Source organism: Protopterus annectens, chromosome 2.part0 (genome assembly GCF_019279795.1).
Source record: "Protopterus annectens isolate FY-2018-M chromosome 2.part0, PAN1.0, whole genome shotgun sequence".
Taxonomy (NCBI): domain Eukaryota; kingdom Metazoa; phylum Chordata; order Ceratodontiformes; family Protopteridae; genus Protopterus; species Protopterus annectens.
In genome coordinates, this window is record NC_056728.1 from 1,377,906,283 (window position 1) to 1,377,920,259 (window position 13,977).

The following is a 13,977-nucleotide window of genomic DNA, read 5'->3' on the forward strand; positions in this document are numbered from 1 at the left end:
TCCTCACCTTAGAAGTACCTTGGGACAACCTTCTCCTTATAAGCTCTGTGGCATGTGCGATAAATGCATAACACTGTAGTAGCAGTAACTGGATAGGTATGATGTTCTAATCTCAGTTGTGACAAGTGTGTGTGTGTGTGTGTGTGTGTGTGTGTGTGTGTGTGTGTGCACATGTGTGTGTGTGTGTGTGTGTGTGTGTGTGTGTGTGTGTGTGTGTGTGTGTGTGCGTGTGTGTGTGTGTGTGTGTGTGTGTGCGTGCATGTGCGTGCGTGTGTGTGTGTGTGTGTGTGTGTGTGTGTGTGTGTGTGAACCATATCCATTGGGGTGGGTTTTGTGATTTCTTGCTATCACCCACACAGTACACATCCCAATGCCCACTTTACAAGGCCCACTCTTGTCATCCACTGTAGAAGGAGCTGTAGACACTCTGCAGCCCTATAAGCTCTGTGCCATGTGCAATAATTATGTAACAGTACGGAATAAATAAGATAGGTGGCCCTTCTAATCCTTGAATACCATTCCCCACTCAGGAATCACGGGCAAACACACTCAGCTAGGCATCAACCCCTATATCACTAGGTAGCTTGCAGACTGGCTCACAGATAGAACCCACAGTGTGAAAGCAGCGGACTCCATGTCAGACTGCTAACCAGTCATGAGTGGAGTCCCACAGGGTTTGGCCCTGGGTCCCTTCACGTTTTGACTCTACACCTCTGAAGTCCAGCCCAACACGAAGGGAGTCTGGCTGACAATGTTCACAGTCAACTGCAAAGTGGGTGCTATTACTACCTCCCCATGGGATGTTGACATCCTGGACAAAGGCCTCACTGAGACCTATGACTGGTGTCAGAACCCTGGACTTCAGCTCAATGCCAGAAAATGTTCCGGCATCTCCTTTGGGAACAACTTGGTTCCCATGAATTACTACATTGATGGTAGTCCACTGAACACTGACATTGTTATAAGAGAACTGGGAACACAGGTTGACAGTGAGCTCTCTGTTGACCACTACAGTGCCACTGTGTTCAGAAAGTCCTATGTGTCACATCTCCTGATTAAGGGTGTTGCATCCAGGAAGTAAGAGGTCATTGTCTCCCTGTACTCTCCCCTCATTAGACCAATCAATGAGTACAATGGCCCATTTGGCATGTACCCCACTGGACACGTGCAACAACTGCAGAGGCTGCAAAAGTACCTCACAAGGAAGAGCCTAGGCCTTAAACACTTGCCCTATATGGACAGACTCCAATAACTCCAACTATTCTCTATCTCATATTGGCTATTTAGAGGCAATCTCTGCCTGATTTACACAGCCGTGTCTGACCCACCTCTGTCAGGAATGTTACAGCTGAAGAAACCAATCTATCCATACCATATGCTCCAGAGACCTCAACCCCATTTCCACAATCAACAGAACATGCTAGAGAGACAGGTTCACAACCTAGAGACTATCGACACTATGGAACAGACTTCACATACACGTCAAGCAGAGCACCTCACTGGCCCTTTTCAAGAGAAATCTGGATCAGTGGATGGGGAATGGAAATCCCACCCTGGGGATCACTCCAGTGGCTATACTCATTAGACACACTGGGGACTATCATCAGGTGGCACAATTCCAGGGTATTCCCATGGGCTAGGCTTGTAAAGGCTCCATGGCCAGTCACCTAGTACATACCTATGAAGCTATGAACCTATGGCTCTCAGCACTGGCAAATGTGTATGTGTGCATTAGTGTGTATAAAAGTGTTTGTGAGTGTGTAAACATGTGGGTGAAAGTAGTTTGAGGCCCTTTTCACCCAGTACACCTACCATTGCCATACCTTACAAGGGCTGGTGATGTTCACCTTAGAAGAACTGTGGGACACTCTTTACACTATAAGCTCTGTGGCACATGTGATAAATGTATAACACCATAGTAGCAATAACTAGATTGGTAGGGATTCTAATATCAGCCCTGGCAAGTGTGTGTGTGTTTGTGTGTGGGTGCAAGAACTGTATCTGGTGTATGTGTCTGAGTCAGAACTATATCCATTGTGGGGGTGGATTTTACATTTTTAGGCCATGGTACTCCCAGTACATGTCCCAAGGTCCACTTTACAAGGCCTGCTGTCTTCATCAACCATAGAGGTATCTGTTGACACTCTACAGCCCAATAAGCCCTGTGCCATGTGCAGGAACTATGTAACAGTATGGACTGACTAACAAAATAGGTAGGGCTGCTAATTTCAGTCCTGACAAATGTGTGTATGATGTATTTGTGCGTGTAAGTGTGTATAACTGTAGGCTTGAGTATTTTGGGTCCATTCTCACCCAGTAAATCACCCATTGTGATACTTTACAAGGCCTGGTGATGTTCACCTTGGAATTACCTTGGGACTCTCTTCACCTTGTAAGCTTTGAGGTGCATGCAATAAATGCATGACACTGTAGTAGCAGTAACTAGATAGGTAGGGGTTCTATTCTCAGTCCTGGCAAGTGTGTGTGTGTGTGTGTGTGTGTGTGTGTGTGTGTGTGTGTGTGTGTGTGTGTGTGTGTGTGTGCATGTGAGTGCATGTGCATGTGTGTAAGAACAGTATCCTGTGTGTGTTTGAGTGAGAACTATATCAATTGGGTTGTCACGGTTTACAATTTTAGGCCATGGTACTCCCAGTACACTTCCCAAAGTCCACTTTACAAAGGCCATTGCTCACATCCGCTATAGAGGTATTCGTGGATACTCTTCCGCCCTATAAGCCCCCTGCTGCATGCAACAGTTTTGTAACAGTATGGAATGGATAACATGATAGGCAGGGCTGCTAATGTCAGTACTGGCAATTCTGTGTGCATTGGTGTGTATAGCAGTGTTTGTGAGTGTGTAGACTCATAGGTGACAGTCTAATGAGTCTTCCACACCCAGTACACACCCCATTGCCATACCTCACAAGGGCACATGATGTTATTCACTTTACAGGTACCTGGGAACAGTCATCACACTATTAGTTTTGTGCCACCTGCGATAACCACATAACACTGTAGTACCACTAACTAGATGAGTAGGGGTTCCAAACACAACACTTGCAACTGTAATCCTGTGCATGTGTGCATGTATGTGTGTGTGTGTGTGTGTGTGTGTGTGCGTGTGTGTGTGTGTGTGTCTATGTGTGTGTGTGTGTGTGTGTGTGTGTGTGTGTGTGTGTGTGTGTGTGTGTGTGTGTGTGTGTGTGTGTGTGTGTGTGCGCATGTGCACGTGCACATATGAGATTGTTCAACACAATGTCATCTGGAGGTGTGGGTTTTACCAATCTGAGGTGTGTTCCACCCACTACACTTACCACTGTCCACTTGACAAGGCCGGCTGACGTCAACGACCATGGACTTACCTGTATACACCCCTCAGCTCTATAAGCTCTGTGGCACATGCAATAACTGTTACACAGACCTGGTAAATGTGTATGTACACAGCTGTACCTCAGCTCTGACATGATCAATGTATTACCACTCTGCCATACCCCTCATTGCCAATTTCTGCAGGGCCACCTCCTGCTGACACACAGACACCTAGAACACAAACAGAATACATCATGTGAGACTACATTCAGTCATAGTTACTAACACCAATAATGCATCATGGCTGAAAAGGTACACACACTCTGAAGTGTACCCATTACAACTGCAAGCTGACAGCACCTTACACAGCATTACATAACTAAACGGTACTTAATTCACCCTGTGCATGGGAACCATATTAGCATGTCCCTGGATCAGTGGTATGGATAACAGGGATGTGGCACAAGTATCATTATATGCATAGGGTGTTGTGTGGGTTTGCCAGAGGCCTAAGCTGGGCCATACAGTTGACATCATGTGTGTGTGTTTGGAGGGGTGTTCTATGAATGCAGAGGTGGTGTGTGTGTGTGTCTGGAGGTGCCCTGGCTGTGATGCTGATGTGTGTGCATGTATTCACACAGTCATGCCATGTGGCTGCCCTACACAGGGGTATGCTGGACAGCTGTGGACTGTGCATGGCAGGGTGTACAGTTCACGATCACCAGCATGGACATGGGAACTGGTCCTGCCAGGGGTCTCACTGGCACCACCAGGCCCAAGGCCAGATGCAGTATTGCTTCCTGATGGTGACTGTTGTCTGCTGGATCCGTGCCCTGATGGGACCGGCCAGGACCATGTGCCCATGGCCTGTTCAGTTATATTGTGGACAGCAACCCCCCTTCAGTAGTGCTGGTGGTACTGCCACTACAGGAGTGTGAAGGTGCACGGCCCCATAGTCCCTCAGCTGATGTTGGTGCTGACCTATGTCCACATGGCCAATGTCCATCTCTCACCACGTGCTCTAGCATAGACCTGCCATGGTTGAGGATTGCCAAGGTTTCACCCCACCATCTATTTATGACCTCAGTATTTTGACATGTGGCCTCAACAAGGTCATGTATGCCGCCATGTAAGCCAGGAAGAGTTGCATCCAAGACCCTGATATTTGTCTGGTGTTACATTCACTATATGCCTGTGCATCCATGACAGCCCAAATCATGCATCTGGTGACACCTGCTTTGGCACTTGTGACAGCAGCTTGATGGGCAGCAGTCCTCCTTTGAACACCCCTGTCCATCTGCCTGTGTGGGACCTCACCTGCACTCTGGCTATGGCTAGTAGCTACATTCACACTTGCCATAGTCACCACACTAGCCTGTTCCATGCCACTACCTACCAACTGTCTATTATCTGTGGCTGCTGGGGATGGGGTATGTGTGGGCATTGTGACTATCTGTGGAGACATTGTGGATGACTGTGGGATGCCAACTGATGGCACAGATATAGCCCCTGATAACCCTACCTGTGCCCCACTATGACCACCATCATTGTCAAAGTCTGCAGAGACACTGACATCAGATTCTGAGCAGGAAGGACGATGACCACCATGTCCACCTGTGAGGGGAAGACAACATATGTAAATTAATACCTGCACTATAAGGTTTTCTGGTACACACACACACACACACACACACACACACACACACACACACACACACACACACACACACACACACACACACACACAGGTGAGGTGGCACAAAGGCATTACACAGAACTCACAATAGCCAACTGGTGACATTCATGACACAGTCAGACTACAACATACACACTCTGGACAGGCTCTCAACATCATGCAGTGCAGCCCTTTTCACTTAATGTCACTACTAATATACACCTCTGGGATATGTGAGTAGTGTTAGTAGGTGATAAGGCTTCACATAGTACACTGCAGCCATGTGCACGTTATTGCCATTCACCTGTATAGCACAGTGCCAACTCCTACAGAGCATACCTCTCAACTGTAGAGTTTCTCTTAATGTCTAGATGTGTGGCTCATATATTTGGTCTGTTCCTCATAAATCCTGTGTTTGTCTGACACATTACTGGGATGATCTGAGGATTGGCATCACCAATTAATGATATGGTTTGAGTTTTACACTTCAACACCTGCAGTACATGTATGTTAAAACAAAACTGGTTACACTAACAACCTGCTAAGCTTACAGTGAATATAATTAGTGTACACACCCCTGTTAACATGCCAGGTTTTTCTGATATATAACATGAGACCACAGAAATCATGTCATGACATTTCCCGCCTTTAATGTGACTTATAACCTGTGCAATCCAATTGAAGAACAAACACATAGGTTAGGGGTAACATATAGAAGGTGAAATATGTACAATAGGCTGGTTGCATGAGTGTGCACACCCTTAAACTAATACCTTGTTAAAGAACCTTTTGATTTAATAACAACAGTCAGTCCTCTTGGGAAGATGTCTATCAGCATGGCACACTCCCCCTTGCAGAAGCCCTCCAATGCTGTCAGATTGTGAGGGCATCTCTTGTGCACAGCCCTCTTCAGGGCACCCCACATATTTTCTATTGGATGTAGGTGTGTACTGTGGCTGGGCCATTCCAAAACATTGATTGTCTTCTGGTGAAGCCATTTGTTTTGATGTGGATGTTTGGTTTGGGTGATTGTAGTGTGGAAAGGTGTAATTCCTCTTCATCTACAGCTTTCTAGCAGACACATGAAGATTTTGGGCCAAAAGGGACTGGTATATGGAACTGTAAATAATCCCCTCCACCTTGGCTAAATGCCCACTTCCAGCTTATGAACAGCAACCCCAAAGCACTACACTGCCATCACCATGCTTCACCATAGGGGTGGTGTTCTTTTGGTGATGCACAGTGTTGTTATTGTGCCAAACAAACCTTTTGGAATTGTGGCCAAAAAGTGCAACCTTGGTCTCATTACACCATAACACATTTTCCCACATGCTTTTGGGAGACTTGATGTATTGTTCTTGAGAATTTTACCAGACCTGGATGTTGTTCTGTGTGAGAAAAGGCTTCCATCTTCCAACCCTACCCCATAGGCCAGACATGTGGGGAATACAGGAGATTGTTGTCACATGTAGTACACAACCAGTACCTGCCAGAGATTCCTGCAACTCCTTTAGTGTTGCTGTAGGTCTCCTGGCAGCCTCCCTGACCAGTTTGGGTCTTGTTTCTTCAACACATTTGGAGGGGATGTCCTCTTCTTTGCAAAGTCACTGTTGCCCTATATTTCCACCACCTTTTGATGACTGTCTGCACTGTGTTCCATGGCATATGCAATGCTGTGGAAATGTTTTTGTGCCCTTCTCTGGGCTGATACCTTTCAAAATAAGATCCCTTTGCTACTTCTTAAGCTCTATGTGAACCATGGATGTTCCTGCAGCAGACAATTGAGTAAATGTCAGGTAAATCCTGGTAGGACAGCTGACCGTTATTTGCTGTTAATCAAGGAGTCTCTGTAATTGATGGCAGGTGTGTACTCAAGAGGATGTAATGCTGTAATTATATCAAAAGCTGCTTCAACACAGTATTAGCTTCAGCCTGTGCACACTTATGCATCTAGCTTCATGTACATTTTTAATTTGTCATAATTGTTCCCCTAACAGATTCATTTGTTTTACAATTGAATTGCACAGATTATAGGTCACATGAAAGGTTGGAAGAGTTTGTAAATGTTTTATTGTGATCTCATTTTTGTATACCACAAATACCTGGCATTTTAACAGGTGTGTGTACACCATTTATATGCACTGTATAACATTAATTTATAAAATATGTCCATAGTTTTGGGCCTCTGTCCTCCCATTTTGTCAGTCTTTGTCCAGATTTCTTGCAACGACAAGTTGTGAGGTATGCTACAGGTATGTTACATCTCCTACAAATAGGCCCATGTGATGACCACTGTGATGCAATGCAGTTAACCCCACCATAAGTGAACATGCAGATATCGCAATATGGTTGAGAGACAGTGGTGTGCATGGTAAAATGCATGACCTTAACATGCCTGGGGTACTGGTGAGCCACAACAGGACAATCCCACACTCACTGGCTTCAGGCTGCTGTCCCACATCCTGACCAGAGGTACCTATGTAGTTGTGGTGGAGAGGTATTGTCAGCAGACTCACATTTGGCATTGGTACAAGATGAATGCTACTTTCCTGCACATGTTCAGTACAAGCTCTGATAGTACACGATTTGCTGTCCTTCACCATAGATGTGCACGAGTGCATTACTAAACCCCACCCACAAATGCAGTTTGACCTCACATATGCATCTAGATACTCTACAGAAGCCAGTATAACTGCTACATGATTCAATTGATGTGCACTGTGGCCTTACCTGGATGCTCCTCGCCTGTTGCCTGGGTGCCACCCACCTCCATGACTTGTGTTTCTTGTGTTGGCTAGTGTGTGGGGGCTACTCCAAGGTTGGCAAGGAGCTCCTATGTTGCTTTATGTGGCGCCTGTGTGGCAGGACCCCCACCTGTAGCATTATGGTCCCTGGCCACGGCAGCAGCCCTTTGCCAGGCACAATGTATCAGGTCAGTTGCATGATGCCTGACCTGATCGTATGTGTGGCTATGGTGGCCAGTGCTGTTCACCCTGTGGACCAGCTCGTCCCACGGGTCAGTCCGCTTCTGCAGATCCTGTGGCCTATGGCCAAACATCACCCCATGGTGCTGGATGATGAGGTTAATGATAGCCAACAAATGAGAGAAAGAACTGCAGCAAACTGTGTTCGATAAATGTACAATGATAATTAAAAAACTAACAACAGAAATGTTCACATTCAATGTTTAATCACAAAACTAAATAACTAACAAAGCTTTTGGGTTTCCCCTTCATCAGTGCAAAACAATAATGAATTAAAATCATTTAAATATATAAATCAGACACAGCCAGCCAATCAGCATAAGATATTCATTAAACAACTAAAATCAGTAAATTAATGTAAACTCATTTGTTTCTCTAGCAAAACAGGCTTTAGGCTTGCAGCTCCATTAGATTATGGTACTACACATAAGTTTAAATTTAGAGTTATAATGGTTGTACAAAAAAACTAAGAGGTGGAGACATTAATAATAAATTGGAAATTGCTGAATTAAAATGGATACTTGAGTTAAATGCAGAGACATTTCCTGGACTGAATGGGGATGTAAGCCTAAAGCCTATGGCATTATGTACCTGCTTCCTGATGATGAGGGGAGGGGCATGTGTGCTGTGCATATCCACCTATACTGATGGTGGGACGGGGGTGATGTTTTCCTTTAACCTGCCTACAGCAGGATGGCTATAGCTATGCTGTGTGTGCTTGTGGTGTGACACCACCAGTACAGGGTGGGTTGGGCTGTTGCCTCTGAAATGGAAGACATATGTGAAGACAGCCTTGTGATTGGCCTTGGTGGATGTGTCCAATTTGTACTCATAGTTAGCCTTACAGTAACACACCTGTGACCTTATATGCTTGTTCAGACAAAGGTTGACCTGTTTCCAAGTTGGTGCCTACTACTAATTGTACATGTACAGCCAATATAGTGACCGATTATGTGGTTTGTGTATTGCTGCTGTCCACCAAAGAGGATTATTCCACCTTGGTGGAGGCAGGTTTTACAAGTCAGGCATCGCTGAGTCCATACAGCTATGTAGGTGCTCTCAACCTGTTAGAGCAGGACATCTGGAGGACTGCACACATAAATGGGGGCAATGGGCCAAAGTTATTGACACTTTGTTAATATTGCTGTAGCACACTTAAGTCAGGTGATAGCACAGTAGGCTTTGCAAACACAGAAATACCCCGAAGGATGTCTGACACTCATACGTATGCTATTATGTTCTAATGTCAGTCTTCACAGATTTGCCAATGATTTGCAGGATATACCCCAACTCTTATGAGTAAATGACTACAAATGTGAGGCACACATATGGTCAGTATGCATAACACTGAACAGTTGAATGGTATGACCTAAGTATATCACATGCAGTTCAACACACACATCTGTGACCGTAGTTTACTATGCACATACCCTGTATAGGTGTCACAGACTTGTGAGACAAACATGTTTATCATAGCTGTATCAGAAGAAACATATGGATATCTACAACATTCCAGTAGGTGGCCTAGCAGTGTCACAGTATTGTCCAACAGACACTCCACTAGTCATATGTGAGCCATCCTTTCCTGAGGTGACTCAGGGCCATAATCTGTGATCTATGTCACTGCAGACAGACCCAGATACTATGGCTATAGGTTCTGGTCAGCAATATATCAGTACAGCAAGTCTTGTTGAGACATATTTGTTAAACATCCTATGTCCCATTATTACATACCCCCTACTACATTCCATTACATGCTTACTTGTTTGACATACCTTTTTTTTCCTAAGTATAGTTTCCGAGTCTTTTTATTTTATTCATGGTCTGTGTGTGTGTGTCTGTCTGTCTGTCTGTCTCTCTCTCAGATGTAAGGTATACATCGGTTTTGCATAGGCAGCAGCTTGTCATTTGTAGGCCATGCTCATGAACAGCTGATGGCCTGTGCATCAATTGGTGGCCCCTACTTGCTAACTGCATGCAGAACAGCTGTGTTGTTATTCCTATAGCCAATGGCATGGCAACAAACTCCTATAATTGAGTACTTCATGTGGGTGTTGCCCTTTTCCTTGCCTGTGACTGGGACTTCATGGAGGTGTGTGAACAACAGCATCACCGAGGGTAGTTGGAAATACCTCTTACAAGTTAAACTGTGTTGACAGCTCAATGAAATTGGGGAGAAAGTTTCAGACTTAGGGACAGAATGTAAGTATTGCTGTTATACATCTGGATTCATGAAGTGTAACAGGGTTTGTGTGGACATGGATATTCTGTGTGGGACTCAGTCTGGCAGTGTTATTGGTTGACATAACTCTCAGCTGTAGGGCTATCCGCAGAATGGCCAGAGGTTGGACTCTTATGTTTGGCCTGTTCCTATGACGGTTGTTGTCCTTGGCAAATCAGTAGCATACCCTGGGTATTGCAGTCAGTAAATTCTAACTTCCATTTGTGTTTCTGACTTCATATCCCTCAGTTAAGATATGTTACAACAAACCCTGTAACACCAGCAACTTTCTCAGTTTATAACAGCAATATTTCAATTCTGCCCCTGTGTTTGGGCCTATGTCCCCAATTATGTTAGGCTTTGTCCAGATTTCATGCAGTAAGAGGTTGATAGGTATGGTATATCATTAGTGTCTTCCTTCCTGATATCATCCCAGTGGTGTAGCAGAATTCCAGACATGTTATGAGGAAGGGGCCATATATATGAGAACAGAGCCTGGACATTCTGTGGGAATCTGTACAGTCGGGGGACTGTGTATATGTAGCAATTGTTAGACTGTCAGGATTGTGTAGCAGTGTAGTGTGTACATGTTTGTTGTGCTGTGTAGGGAGGGGGATACATTTAAGTGTCATGGCTCCTTTTCTATCTGACTGTGCATGTGGTCTATCAGCTGCATATGTTTGTAGGGGCAGACTGAGACATGTTTTGTACCAAAGTAGGAGTCAGACTATACTGTTTGATTTGGGGCAGTATATGTAGGGATACTGTGTGAGTGTTAAACATAATATTTATGTTCACACAGTCATTATACTCTACTGTTCATTTGGCTTACCAGTATGTCACTGTGACTATGTTGAAATTGGTTGTGGGTTTGCAGCTCACAACGGTGACTGTTCTTCACTACTGTTACATCCCTGTAGTGGTTTGTATATTTGCAAATGCATGTGTAATTCCCCATAGCTGACTTGAGGTAGTGCTGTGTCAGTCTGACTGTAGTTTGGACGGTGCTTGGTGAAATGCTAAGCAGACCAGTGTTCTTTCCCTACTGTCATGTTATGTCCAGATATTCAAAGGATGTCCAGTTGTCTGGCTCATATCTTTGTTCTGGTCCCCATATCTGTTGTGTATGTCTGACAAATCAGTGGGATGATGTGAGGATTTCAGGCACTAACTTCTGAGAAGCAATTGAGTCTTGGAGTTGTGCTATTTCAGTCAATATATGTTAGAACAGATGGTGTTACTGTAGTAACTGTCTCAGTTTATCTAGTCAGGTATTTCAGATATGTCCCTATTGTCATAGCTTTCTCCCCCCAACTTTGTCAGGCTTGGTCCAGATTTGTTGCACTAAGGGGTTCTGAGCATACCTCTCAACTAGTCGGATTGTTGCAGAACATCCAGGTTTATTGCTCGTATTTTGTCTCTGTTCCATGATTTATTCTAATTTCTCTGGTAAATCACTTGAGATGATCTGAGGATGTCTGTCAGTAAATGATGACATAATTTCAGTTCCAGACCTCATATCCTTCAGAAAAAGTATGCTGAAACAAACCTTGTTACTCAAGCAACTTTCTACATTTCTAAGAACAATATTTGAAATATGCCCCTAGTTGTGGCCCATTGTCCCCCCATTCTTACAGCCTTGGCCCAGATTTCTTGCACTAACAGGTTGAGATGTATGGTATTGAAATATGAGTGCACTACATGTTATGAGCATGTATATACAGTGGATATAAAAAGTTTACACACCCCTGTTAAAATGCCAGGTTTTTGTGATATAAAAAATGAAACCATTGTGATAACCATGCACTGGCCCAGCAATCAAGGAGCCTCAATCCTCACCACTAAAACCAATGAGGGGCATCCATATAGGGAAAGGATAATAAATACACACACAGTAAAGTACAATTCCCCTTAAGACCACACAGAGATCACAGTCATTCTGGGGCCGGTTTCTGCCTTTCTCTCCAGGTCCCCAATAAGACTACCCACTGCCACAGCTATAAGGTCCAGATCTCAGCCTAGTGGGCAAGCTAAAACCTCCAGCACCCTCTCTGCCCAAACTGAGATTTGTGTCCTTGCCCAAGTAGCTGCCACACACATACACACACACACACACACACACACACACACACACACACACACACACACACACACACACACACACACACTTTGAGATGAGTTATATACAACCACACAGACACTCCTGGGGAAGTCTGGCACAGGTTCTCCAGCTGTGCCCCTTTTACCCAGACTATACTAGGGTTACCACCTGTCCCACTTTGCAAGGGACAGTCCCTCTTTGGGCAGTTGTGTCCTGACAAAAAATTGTGAAAATGGCAATTGTCCTGAAATTTTAGGAAAAAATTATTTCTTATATTTTATGTAATAGTTACATAAAACAGTTATTCTATGTCTGAAACACCTAAATGTTATAAGAAACAGAATAAGCAACTAAAATGCTACAAGAATAAGCTTTTATTTAGGCAAAAAAGTTAAGTTCTGTCCTTTGTACTGGCCGTGGGTATGTGTCAGCCTGCAAAATCTGATGTCTGTACCAAAAATGTCCCAATTTGGCCATTTGAAAAGGTGGCCACCTTAGACTATACGGTAGAACCACTTGCCACCACCCACTAATATTTATCAGCTACTAAAAGGCCCTTATGAAAGGGTGTCCAGTTATACTATGCAATATTATTATCCAAATGGTAAGTGTGACTGAACAGAAAGCCTATTGGAGTGGCTTTGTACAATATCACTAAATACATGCAATGTACTCTTAAAGCTTAAATTATCTCTACACAGAACAGCCACAGTTGAAAGGTTTAAAAATATTTAATAATAAATAATAAAAACACAAGACATTACTTCTTACTACACAGTGCTAGTCAAGAGTTTAGAGGTCAGAGAAATACTTAAAATAATACAGTAGAAACGTTCTAACATCAATACAGAAAAAAGACTAATCTAATCTTCTTAGTTCCTAGCTATATCTAAGAGAAAACACAGTTCTAAAATAAACTTACATATAGAGCAAGACAGTGCTGGTGATGTTGGATGTTCTCAAGACAAATGCTCCATGTTCTGAGTCTCTCTGTCCTTAAATTGATAACATAGTACCACTGATTCATTTCAGATTACATAATTTCTTTCTGGTTCCCAGGCTAACAGAAACTCAGAGGTTAATAGCCATTTTGATCTTGCAGCTGGTCAGGAAGCCAGAGCAATAAAATAAATTATACATGTAAATTCTAGCCATTAACTCTGGCCTCAAAACACCTCTAGACATCTCGGCTCCAAGTTTAGGTCAAAGAATTTCACAATGCTTGACTTACCAGCTTTCTTACAGAAGAGTGCACTGTTGTTACATTTTTACTAGTTCAACACCCAATACAGTCTTTCCACATTTAAGAGAAGAAGCCTGTGGTTTACATTAATATTTACAAATGACATAATTATCTATAAAATTATATCTGGCTAGGCTGGCAGCCTTTACCTATCTTCACACACCTCCCCCCATAGAACTCAAGCTAGTTTTTCAAGTAACCCTTGAGAAATATTGCTTGAGAGGGTTAGGTCCATCTGAGTATACCTTACCCCATTCCCTGTCTTGAGAGTCAAGTGTTGACATTGCTAATCCCACTGCAGTGCTGCACTGACATATCATATGCTTGCAACCCTAGGGTCCATCTTAGCAACCTGGTATTTTGCTGGCTGGCTCTGTTTAACTATGTTAGGGGATGTTGATCTGTAACTACAGTGAATTTTCTTCTATATAGATAATGCTGAAG